This window comes from Delphinapterus leucas, chromosome 10 (assembly GCF_059928025.1).
Source record: "Delphinapterus leucas isolate spDelLeu-1000000601 "Yukka" chromosome 10, BTC_Dleu_Yukka2, whole genome shotgun sequence".
NCBI lineage: Eukaryota > Metazoa > Chordata > Mammalia > Artiodactyla > Monodontidae > Delphinapterus > Delphinapterus leucas.
The window spans coordinates 41,093,238-41,103,221 of NC_143138.1; the positions used below are offsets into that span (position 1 = coordinate 41,093,238).

General features: G+C 46.3%; 1 pseudogene; it reads right to left on the reverse strand.

Annotated features, from left to right (window-relative positions):
• Positions 1–2,668: 2,668 nt before the first annotated feature.
• LOC149748219 (17S U2 SnRNP complex component HTATSF1 pseudogene) lies at positions 2,669–8,750 on the reverse strand (annotated as a pseudogene).
• Between the last annotated feature and the right edge of the window lie 1,234 nt (positions 8,751–9,984).

The window sequence follows — 9,984 nt, forward strand, 5'->3', positions numbered from 1 at the left end:
GTCTCAAGGACTGAAGAGCCGGGGAGGGTGCAGAGATGGTGGGGACTGAGGGCGGCTTCCGACTGGCTCAGACGCCTCCGGGGCAGAACCAGGACAGTGTCCTTAACTGACCTCACCCGGTGTCACCACCACTTTCCCCCTCCACTCGGCGTCCTTCCAGGTTTACCCTGCCTGACTCTTCGCCCCAGACATTCCCTGAGGCCTGCCCAGTGCTGGGCGGTGGTGTGCTGGACTCTGGGGGACCGCGAGCTCACCGCTGGGCGCCTCCACCTTCCTGTCCCGTTACTACCCCCCAACCCCACCACCACCAGGGGGATCCAGATATTCTCACATTTGACCTGATTCCTGCCCCCAGAAGGGCCCAGGATTTGGGACTTGGGACTAGGGAGACATAAGCTGCTTTGACAGAGCGGTTTCTGAGAAGGGGGTCTCTGGATATCCCACGAGGGAGATTCCCGAGACAGGTGTCTTCATCGAAAGTCAACTAATACTCCGATGGGAGAAGGGCTGTGCGTGCTGGCATCTTGGTTTTCGAAGTTCTGCCCTTCCCTTCTCCTGTCCATCCCTGAACCCAAGTATATACGCTGGACTGATAGGCACGGTTTCTTGCAGGCCTCACTGAGGAGCATTGCTGGAATATGAGGAGGCTCATATTCTGGAGCCTGGAGGCATTAAAGTTACATTGGAGCACACAGTTTTCGGGGACATTGAACTGCTCCAGGAATCCACAGGAGCCCTCTGACCCAACGGTCTCAGGAGGGCATGAAAAGGCGACAGAATCGCGTGAAAGGGAGCCGCGATACCTATATAGACCTCCAGGGGGCAGCATCGACCAGGGGATGGAGTTCTTCATCCGCTCAAACTTGGCCGACTGCTGAAGCGCCCCCTTCATGCTCCCTTCAAGCTGAAGCAACTGAGGGACTTTTCCTTCAGTCTAACAACCTTCAGTCCTGTGGCTTAGATGGGTCCTTGTGATCCCCAGGCTGAAACTCATAACTTCTGGCTAACATCACCGCCCCTCAAGCTTCTCCTTCACTTTTTTCCTTTTGCTGATGACAGACACACTGGCCTCACAGACCCAGAAGCAGGAGGGATCACTCCTTAGGATGGGACTGTGTCAATATCCTCCTTCCCTTTGCTAACCTGTAAGACTCGTGTCTGTATCTGGTACATCGGTCCCTGTCTTTACCGAGTGTCATATAGGAAGGACTTGGAGGTGTCCTTATGGATTGTAATAGCGCCCCAATGCTAAGGGATCTCTGTCCTTTAAAGAAATATCATTTCCCTCTATTTTTACACCTCTGTGCCCTCACCTTGTCCTGAGTTATTTCTTAACTGGACTCTCTGCGAAATATCTACTCTGTGTTCAACAGCTCTGTTTCTGCGTAAAATGGGGGTGCCCATCTCAGCGTCAATTTCAGAGCTATTGAATGTGGACATGTACCCTGAGGACAAAAGAAATAAGAGATTCCTCCTTCCCATCCTATCAATATGGACCCACCCACCCTCTATTTAAGAAGGGTGGCTTTTCAGATTTTAGGAAATCAGGCATGAGGGGAAGCAGGCAAATTGGCTGGGTTCCAACACAGATTTAGGGTAAAGATTCAAGGAAAGAAGGAGAAAGCAAGACCAAGACAACTTTGAAGGGAAGAATAGAATCAGCTCTCTCCATCCTGGGGAAAATGGATGTAGCAATTCATGTTGCATCTGAGTTTATAGAGTGTTTTCAGATACAAAGTTCATTAAACCAAGGCATATGTATTGATCCCCTTCTCTGTGTTCTGTGACAAGCACTGTAGATTCAGCAGAGAATAAATCAAGGTCCCTGAAATCATAGAGCAGATATGTCATCTCACCGAATTCACACACCTGTCCTTGGAGGTGTTCTTCCTGGTTCATGTGCTGGAGTAAGTAATGAGCCCAACACCACACAGCCGTTCAGTGGTTCGAACCTTCTGTGCCCCAAATTCACCTGTTCCATGACTCCAGGCTGGGAGTCATGGAGCTGAGGAAGCAGCTGTCTGCAGAGAAATAACAAATTAACTCTGGTGAAGTAAGAGTAAATTATTAGAAGGATCTTTACAGAACTGAGGGAAAAGCTGGACAGGCAGGATTTAGAAAGGACAGAAGCCAGGACAATTCCAGGATTTAGGGACCAAGGGTCAGAAGACTGGTGGGCGGGGAGCAACATGTTCTCCTGACCTGGCTTCCTTTCCACTCTGAGACATCGCTGGCTCTAAGGCAAGGCTCTCAATCAGCATCCCAAAGGATCTGTGAATGAGGATGGGGAAAAGTACATTTTATTATCACTAGCCTCAAAGTGAAATTCAGTATTTCTTCAGTTGTCTGTAGAGAATTTTAAAATAATACTAAAATCGACGTTTTATTGTTACCATGCACCAGCAATTCTACAATGATAGTGACAAAACACTGCTGCCTGTGGTGCAGCGCCCTCCCACTCCACCTCTCTTGGTATATCACCGCACACAGGAGAATTAACTATTTTCAGTTCACATACACACACTTAGCCTTTGGAGATTCCCCTTTACCCTCAACTCTCCCTCTCTCCTGAGGCCTCCTCAACCCTATAGTCTGTAATCTCATCCCCTGCGTGGGCAATGATTTCATGGCCATCAAACCACCTTCCATCAAGGGTATGAATATAATAACCAGCTTCCTCTGCATTCCTCAAGGACACGTAGTCCACACCAGCTGCGTGCCTATCAAAGAAAAGGAGTTTCTTAATTTGTCCAGGCTTGGAACACTCCACTCAGAGGTGTTCTCTGACCTCCTTCGGCACCAATGGATCATCCTCTGAATCCACTGGATGAAATATATTTTTGATGATGACAACTCACTCGTGGTACATTCTGGTTGGCCCATCTTGCCTCTCAGGTCTCCAGTCCAATTGCTTCTGTTGCAGAGACAGCTTCTTCTTGTGGATTTGAGGCATCATATCACTCCTTCAGCTGAAATTTTGCCACTTTGACCTGTAATGTGTAGCTTCCCAATGTTGTGTTAATTTCTGCTGTACAGCAAAGTGATTCAGTTATACACATATAGTTTTTTTATATTCTTTTCCATCATGGTTTATCTCAGGATATTGAATATAGCTCCTTGTGCTATACAGTAGGACCTTGTTATCTGCTCTATATGTAATAGTTTGCATCTACTAACCCCAAACTCCCTGTCCATTCCTCCCTATAGCTTCCAATTTCATCTTCATCGAAGAGCTGTAATGCAAGATCCAAAGATTTCCTCTTCAAATAACAGCAAAGCCCACCTCCTTTAAGATTTCTTCGATTTTCTTTGTAAAACTTGACCTTAAATTCTTCTGACGATCTCTCATAATAATGCAAAATTTGGATGTCAGCTGTGTAAATTCACCTACTGTAATGTCTAGAGGCAAATTAGATATATAATACATTTGTATTTCTATCTTTGTGGACATGAGACCATCTTGCTTCTTCCTCTTCTCTCCCCTCTTTTTGGGATCAGTGGGTTTGAGGTTTTTCTTGCAGAAGTTCCTCTGCATCCCTAGGATGGACGTCTTGTATTTTTGCGGTAGAGCTAGACATGCTATCATTAGAGAAGCCATAATTGGCCTGATATGTAGCAAAGAAACCTTCTGTGATCTTGGGGAACCAAGCCCCCCTCCCAGAGGTAGGCAGTGACCCCAAGCCGCTGCCCCCAAAGAGTCCATTTTTCTACCAGGATCTTCTTGGGTGTCTCTGATCTTGGAGTCATTCTTGCATTTGCAGCTCCTCATCAAACTCCTCGTTCCCATCCAAGGGGTGGCTACTTGGCTTTCCTACCTAGCACAGGGCAGGGGCCAGGTGAGCCAAGAGGCTGCTCCCCGGGCTTGGGAGCCACCGCCGAGTTGTCTGAAATGCCTGTCCGGACACTGTTCTCAGCATTTAACACACTAGGTCACTGGCTCAGCACAGCAACCCCGTGAGGCCAGAGCTATTGTTGCCCCATTTTACAGAAGAGGAAATGGGGGCCCAGAGACCTTGCCCAAGGTCGTGCATGACAACGCTGGGATTTGAATCCAGCAGGTCTTCTCTAGAGGCCACGTCCTGAACCATCACTTCTTATAGCTTCCCAGCGACTAATGAGATGATATCCAGCCTGTCTCCCATCCCTGTTTTTATATTTAAGAGTGAAAATGTAAACTCCCTGGCCCACCTACTCTACCGGGTTGTTGTCTCCACCACACTCTGTGCTTTCTGGCTCTGACCCACGTGCCCCCTCCTGAACCCACCCTCGTGCCCTCTAATAAGCTGGGAGTCTCCTCCTACCCTTCACTTCTCCTTGGAGTGCCCCCTCCACTTCCTGGCTTTAACCGAACTTGAACTCTCCCTGGAGGGTACTACCTCCTCTGCAGGCTTCTGAAATGACAGCTGTTTATTTTCTTATAGGTGAGGGTGCTTTCCTTGCTCCAGATTGCTGCCTCCAGACCCTCCTCCTCCACCCACCCCCCCCAAGTTTCTGCTTTAAAATAACCCTCTGCCTCCGGGGCTCAGCCATTGGGCTAAATTGCTGTCTTCCTTTTTGCTACTGTCTGTCCCCTCCCAGACCTCTCCACCTCGCTCAGGGGGACTCTGGCACTCGGCAAACTGTCTGTCTCTTCCCATCTCATTGTCCAAGGAGGGGACCTGTTGCCCACCTGACATCTGAACACCTTGGTGACTTCATGCCCTGGACCTTCTCCACTCCGACTTGGCCACCCTTCCTCACTGTCACACCCTGGACCTTGGCATCTGCAGTGGCTCCTCCAGAATCACTCAACCCCCATCTCCTAAGCTTCCCCCCTTCAGTCTCTCCTCTCGCAACCATTTCTCAGTCTCCCGGGACCTCCGGGTCAGTGATGCCTCCCTTCCTCCAGCCCATCAGCCCCACCTTATGTGGCTACACCTGTGTGGTCCTTCATTTCATCAACTCTCTCGACAGTATCCTGAACTGCCTTGCCCCGCTATATTTCCATCCTTTGTATGTCTCAGGCAAAACCTCAACCCTGGTGAGCCTAATGATCTCTTTTCTTCAGGAGTTTATTCTTCAAGCTAAGAAGTGTTGGAGGAAGTCTCGAGCCAGGAAGTGGTCACCACTCCTCATTCGTGGTCCCTAAGAGGCATTGCTTAGTTAGCCAGTCACATCAGGCTGGTCATTGGCTACATTAAACTCCCTGATCCTGGAGCCTATGAGATGCCTCTCTGTCTCCACCTCACATTCAGTTGATGATCTTGCTCTTACATCACAGAGAAAACTGAAGCCATTAGAGGTGGACTCCTTCAATCACGTGTTGCCAAATCCACGTAGCACCTGTGCCCATCTCTCCCTGTTCCTTCAGAAAAGAGCAATGGCTTTCCAACTAGGTGCATCAGAATTGCCTGGAGGGCGTGTTAAAACACGTTTCCTATTCAGCGGGTGGGTGGGTGGGTGGCTAGAATTTTCAGTTGTAACTAGTTTCCAGGTGATGCTTGATGCTGCTGGCTGGGGACCCCACTTTGAGAACCACTGGAGCAGAGGCACTGCCCTCCTCCTGCCCAAAGCCAGTTTCTCTACCTGTGACTGCATCCCATGTCCTTGATTACCCTCCCCCTTTTCCCCTCCTGAATCTTCAGCCTCTCCCTCTCAAAATAAAACACGAAAAACCAACCCCCACCTCCACCTCACCTCCTCCTCTGACCACTCCCTGTACCTTTCCATCCCCTCATCCAGCCTCACTCTCTCACACACAGCGCGTGTACATTGATGGGATCCTAATTTGAAAAGACATGTATAAAAGACATTTGGGGGTTCATCTGAGTATATTCTGTATATCAGGTGGTATTAGGGACTGGCTGTTATTTCCTTAGCTGGAGGAAGTCCTTATTTTGAGGCAATGTGTGCTGAAGTGTTCAAGTGTGAAGCATCACGATCTCCTAAATTTTCACATGGTTCAAGGACTATATCTAAATATGCAAATATTTGTATGTATGTATAAATGATAACGATTTTAAATTAAGTGGTGGATGTACAAGTGATCATTATACTATAGTTTCAACTTTTCTGTATGCTTGAAACTTTTCATAATAAACAGTTGGGGGAAAATTCTCTCTCTAGTCCCTCACTTCCACTCACTCCTCAACCCTCTTGGGCTGATGTCCACCTCTCCCAGGCCACACAGGTGCTTTTTTTTATGACCCTCATTTCATTAAATCCATTTTTTAGTTTTCTTCTGCTTGACCTCCCTCCAGTATTCAATGCTTTTGACCAATTCTTTTATTTATTTATTTATTTTTGGCTGCGTTGGGTCTTCGTTGCTACACGCGGGTTTTCTCTAGTTGCAGCAAGCCGGGGCTACTCTTCGTTGCGGTGCACGGGCTTCTCATTGCGGTGGCTTCTCTTGTTGCAGAGCACAGGATCGAGGTGCGGGGGCTTCAGTAATTGTGGCGCGCAGGCTTAGTTGCTCTGTGGCATGTGGGATCTTCCCGGACCACGGCTTGAACCCATGTTGCCTGCATTGGCAGGCGGATTCTTAACCACTGCACCACCAGGGAAGCCGTTGACCAACTCTTCATTGAAACACAGGCTTTATTTGGCTTCCAGGACTGAGCACTCTCCTGGGTTTTCCCCTCTCACTCTGGCTGCTCCCTGCTCCTTTGTTGGCTCATCCTGCTCTATTTGGTCGTATTGGAGATCCTCAAGGGTCCTGAGCCCTAGACCCCTCCTCTTCTCATGCTACACTCTGCCTCCAGGAGATCCATCACTCCTGACCTACGGCTTCAGTTGCTATCAGCTGATCACTCTCAAATTTATGTCTTTCCTCTGATCTCCAGACTTGTGGATCTGACTCCCTACCTGGCATCCCTACTTGGATGTCTCAAAGGTACCACAGACTTAGCATATTCAAAAGTGAATATGTAAAAGTGAATTCGAAGTGAATATGAATATGATCACAAACAGTGTCATGCTCGGATCTGGACCACAGGGGCCCTGCTCTGGTCCACAGACTTTAGGGGACCTCACCTATCATGTGCAACATTTATGAAACCACACCTGGGCACCTTTGTCACTTGGGATCCGGCCCTCAGTTCTGGCACAGCACAACCTGAAACCCTGAACTTCTGCTCTCATAATTAACATCCTTCTGGCCCCAGGGAAATGCTTCTGCAATCTCTTATCCTATATCCTGGAAACAAAAGATGACTACAACCGAATCCTGAGAAAGTTTGAGGTTGTGTCTCTGCCAGATTCCAAAGCACACACTTTTGGGGGGTGGGGAGACGTTAAGCAGTAGAAGCTCATTACAACAACCCAATTGAGCAAATCTTCATGGCTGCATTGCCTCTGTTGCTTTGTATCTTTTTCTTTAAAAACAGTAATTTAAAAAAGCATTACAGTTATAGCTAAAGCTCATCCCATTCCTCTCCTTTCTAGGTGGTAATTATCATTCTGAAGTCACTGGGAATTATTCCCATGCATATTTTCTACTTTAGCAAACAGGCTTTTGTTAATATAAGTGTAATTTATTTATTTTTGGCTGCGTTGGGTCTTCATTGCTGTGCGCGGGCTTTCTCTAGTTGCAGTGAGTAGGGGCTACTCTTCATTGCGGTGCGCGGGCTTCTCATTGTGGTGGCTTCTTTTGTTGCGGAGCAAGGGCTCCAGGCGCGCGGGCTTCAATAGTTGCAGCATGCAGGCTCAGTAGTTGTGACACATGGGCTTAGTTGCTTAACCACTGCGCCACCAGGGAAGTCCCAACAAATAGGCTTTTTTAAACGTGTATCATTGTTTGTGTATTTTAAAACACATAAATATCATACAACATCCACTTTTGCAACTGTCTTTTACTTATATGTTGGTAAATAAGTCATTTATTTTAACTGCTGTGTAGCAGTCCACTGTAAGAATAAACCACACTTTATTTATCCTTCCTTTAAGGACAGATTAGGATGTTTCCACGTTTTCTTGACAATCACATGATACTGCAATGCCCATTCTTATCCTTGCCTCCTTGTACATATGTAGAAATTTTTTTAAGAGTTATGCATGATCAGGGTTTGTTTATTTATTGATTTATTTAATTTATTTTTGGCTATGTTGGGTCTTTGTTGCTGCGTACGGGCTTTCTCTAGTTGTGGCGAACGGGGGCTACTCTTCGTTGTGGTGCGTGGGCTTCTCATTGTGGTGGCTTCTCTTGCTGCGGACCAAGGGCTCTAGGTGTGCGGGTTTCAGTGGTTGTGGCTCACGGGCTCAGTAGTTGTGGCTCACAGGCTCAGTAGTTGTGGCTCGTGGGCTCTAGAGCGCAGGCTCAGTAGTTGTGGTGCACGGGCCTAGTTGCTCCATGGCATGTGGGATCTTCCCGGACCAGGGCTCGAAACCGTGTCGCCTGCATTGGCAGGCAGATTCCCAACCACCGCACCATCAGGGGAGCCCCTATAAATGTTTTCCTAAGGAATACATCTAGAAGCCGGAGCGCTGGGTTTTAGGGTATGTGTATTTTCAGCATTAAGTGTTGCCAAATTTCCCTTCAAATTTGTTATAGCTGTTCACACGTCAAGCCAAAATGGATGAGTTCCTAATATCCCACATTTTTGTCAACACTTGGTGTTATCAGAGTTATTTTAATTTTGCTGATTTAGTAAAGTAGTATCTCATGGTTTGGTTTTGCATTTCTGCATTATTAGGGAAGTTGAGCATCTTTTCCTATGTTTATTAGCTATTTGGCTTCCTCTTTGATGACTTACCTGTTCATAGCTTTTGCTCATTTCCCCCTGCCTTGTCCTTTTTTTTATTGATCTGCAAGAGTTCTTTATAAATCCTGAATACCCATCCTTTATTGGTCATATAGGTTGTAAATAGTCTCACAGTCTGTGGCTTGTCTTTTTGTTTTGTTGTTTCTTGTCTCATAGAAGTTAAAAAACTTTTTTTAATGTAGTTGTATGTGTCAATCTTTTATTGCCTGTGTTTTCGTATCTTGTTTAAGAAATCCTTCCCTATGCTGATATCATCAATGTATTCTCTTGTATTTTCTTTGAAGAACTTAAAGTTTTCTTTTTCACATATTTAAGGTATCTGAAATTTATTTTTGGATCTGTTGTAATGCACGGATCCATTTTGTTTTTCATTTGGTTAGCCAGTTAACCCCAGACAAGTCAAGAAATAGTCCATCCTTCTCCACTGACTTATGTTCATTTTGTCATATACAAAGTTCTCATATCTCTGCGGGTCTGATTCCGGACCCGTGGTCTATCTGTTTGTCCATGTGTCAGGCCTACACTGCTTTAATCACTCCAGCTTTAAAGCTGTGATATACGGTGAGGCAAACACTCCAGTATTCTTGCACTTCAAACTTGTTTTGACTTTTTTTGGCCATTTACTCTTCCACAAGAATTTAAAGAACAGCTTGTTAAATAGAATTTAGATTAGAATTGTACTAAATCCTAGAACTTTTTTTTTTTTTTTTTTTTGCTGTACGCGGGCCTCTCACTGTCGTGGCCTCTCCCGTTGCCGAGCACAGCCTCCGGACGCGCAGGCTCAGCGGCCATGGCTCACGAGCCTAGCCGCTCTGCGGCATGTGGGATCTTCCTGGACCGGGGCACGAACCCATGTCCCCTGCATCGGCAGGCGGACTCTCAACCACTGTGCCACCAGGGAAGCCCTCTAGTACTTTTGATTAGAATTGTACTAAATGTATAGATTTGAGAAAAACTAATCAGCTGTATTTTGAATTTTCCTCTTCATGAGCATGGCATATCTCTCCATTCTTTTTTGTCTTCTCTTCATGTTCTCCAATAGAGTTTTATAATTTTCTCCATAAAGCTCATGCACATATTTTGCTATATTGATTCCTAAGTATCTTATAGTTTTTGTTGCAATTACAAATGGTATTTTCTTAAAACAAAATTTGTTTATTGCTGTTGTATAGCCATATTGATGTTTGAATATTCATCTTGCCCCCCAAAAGGGTGTTAGTTTTAATTGTTTGTAGGTTCTCATAAA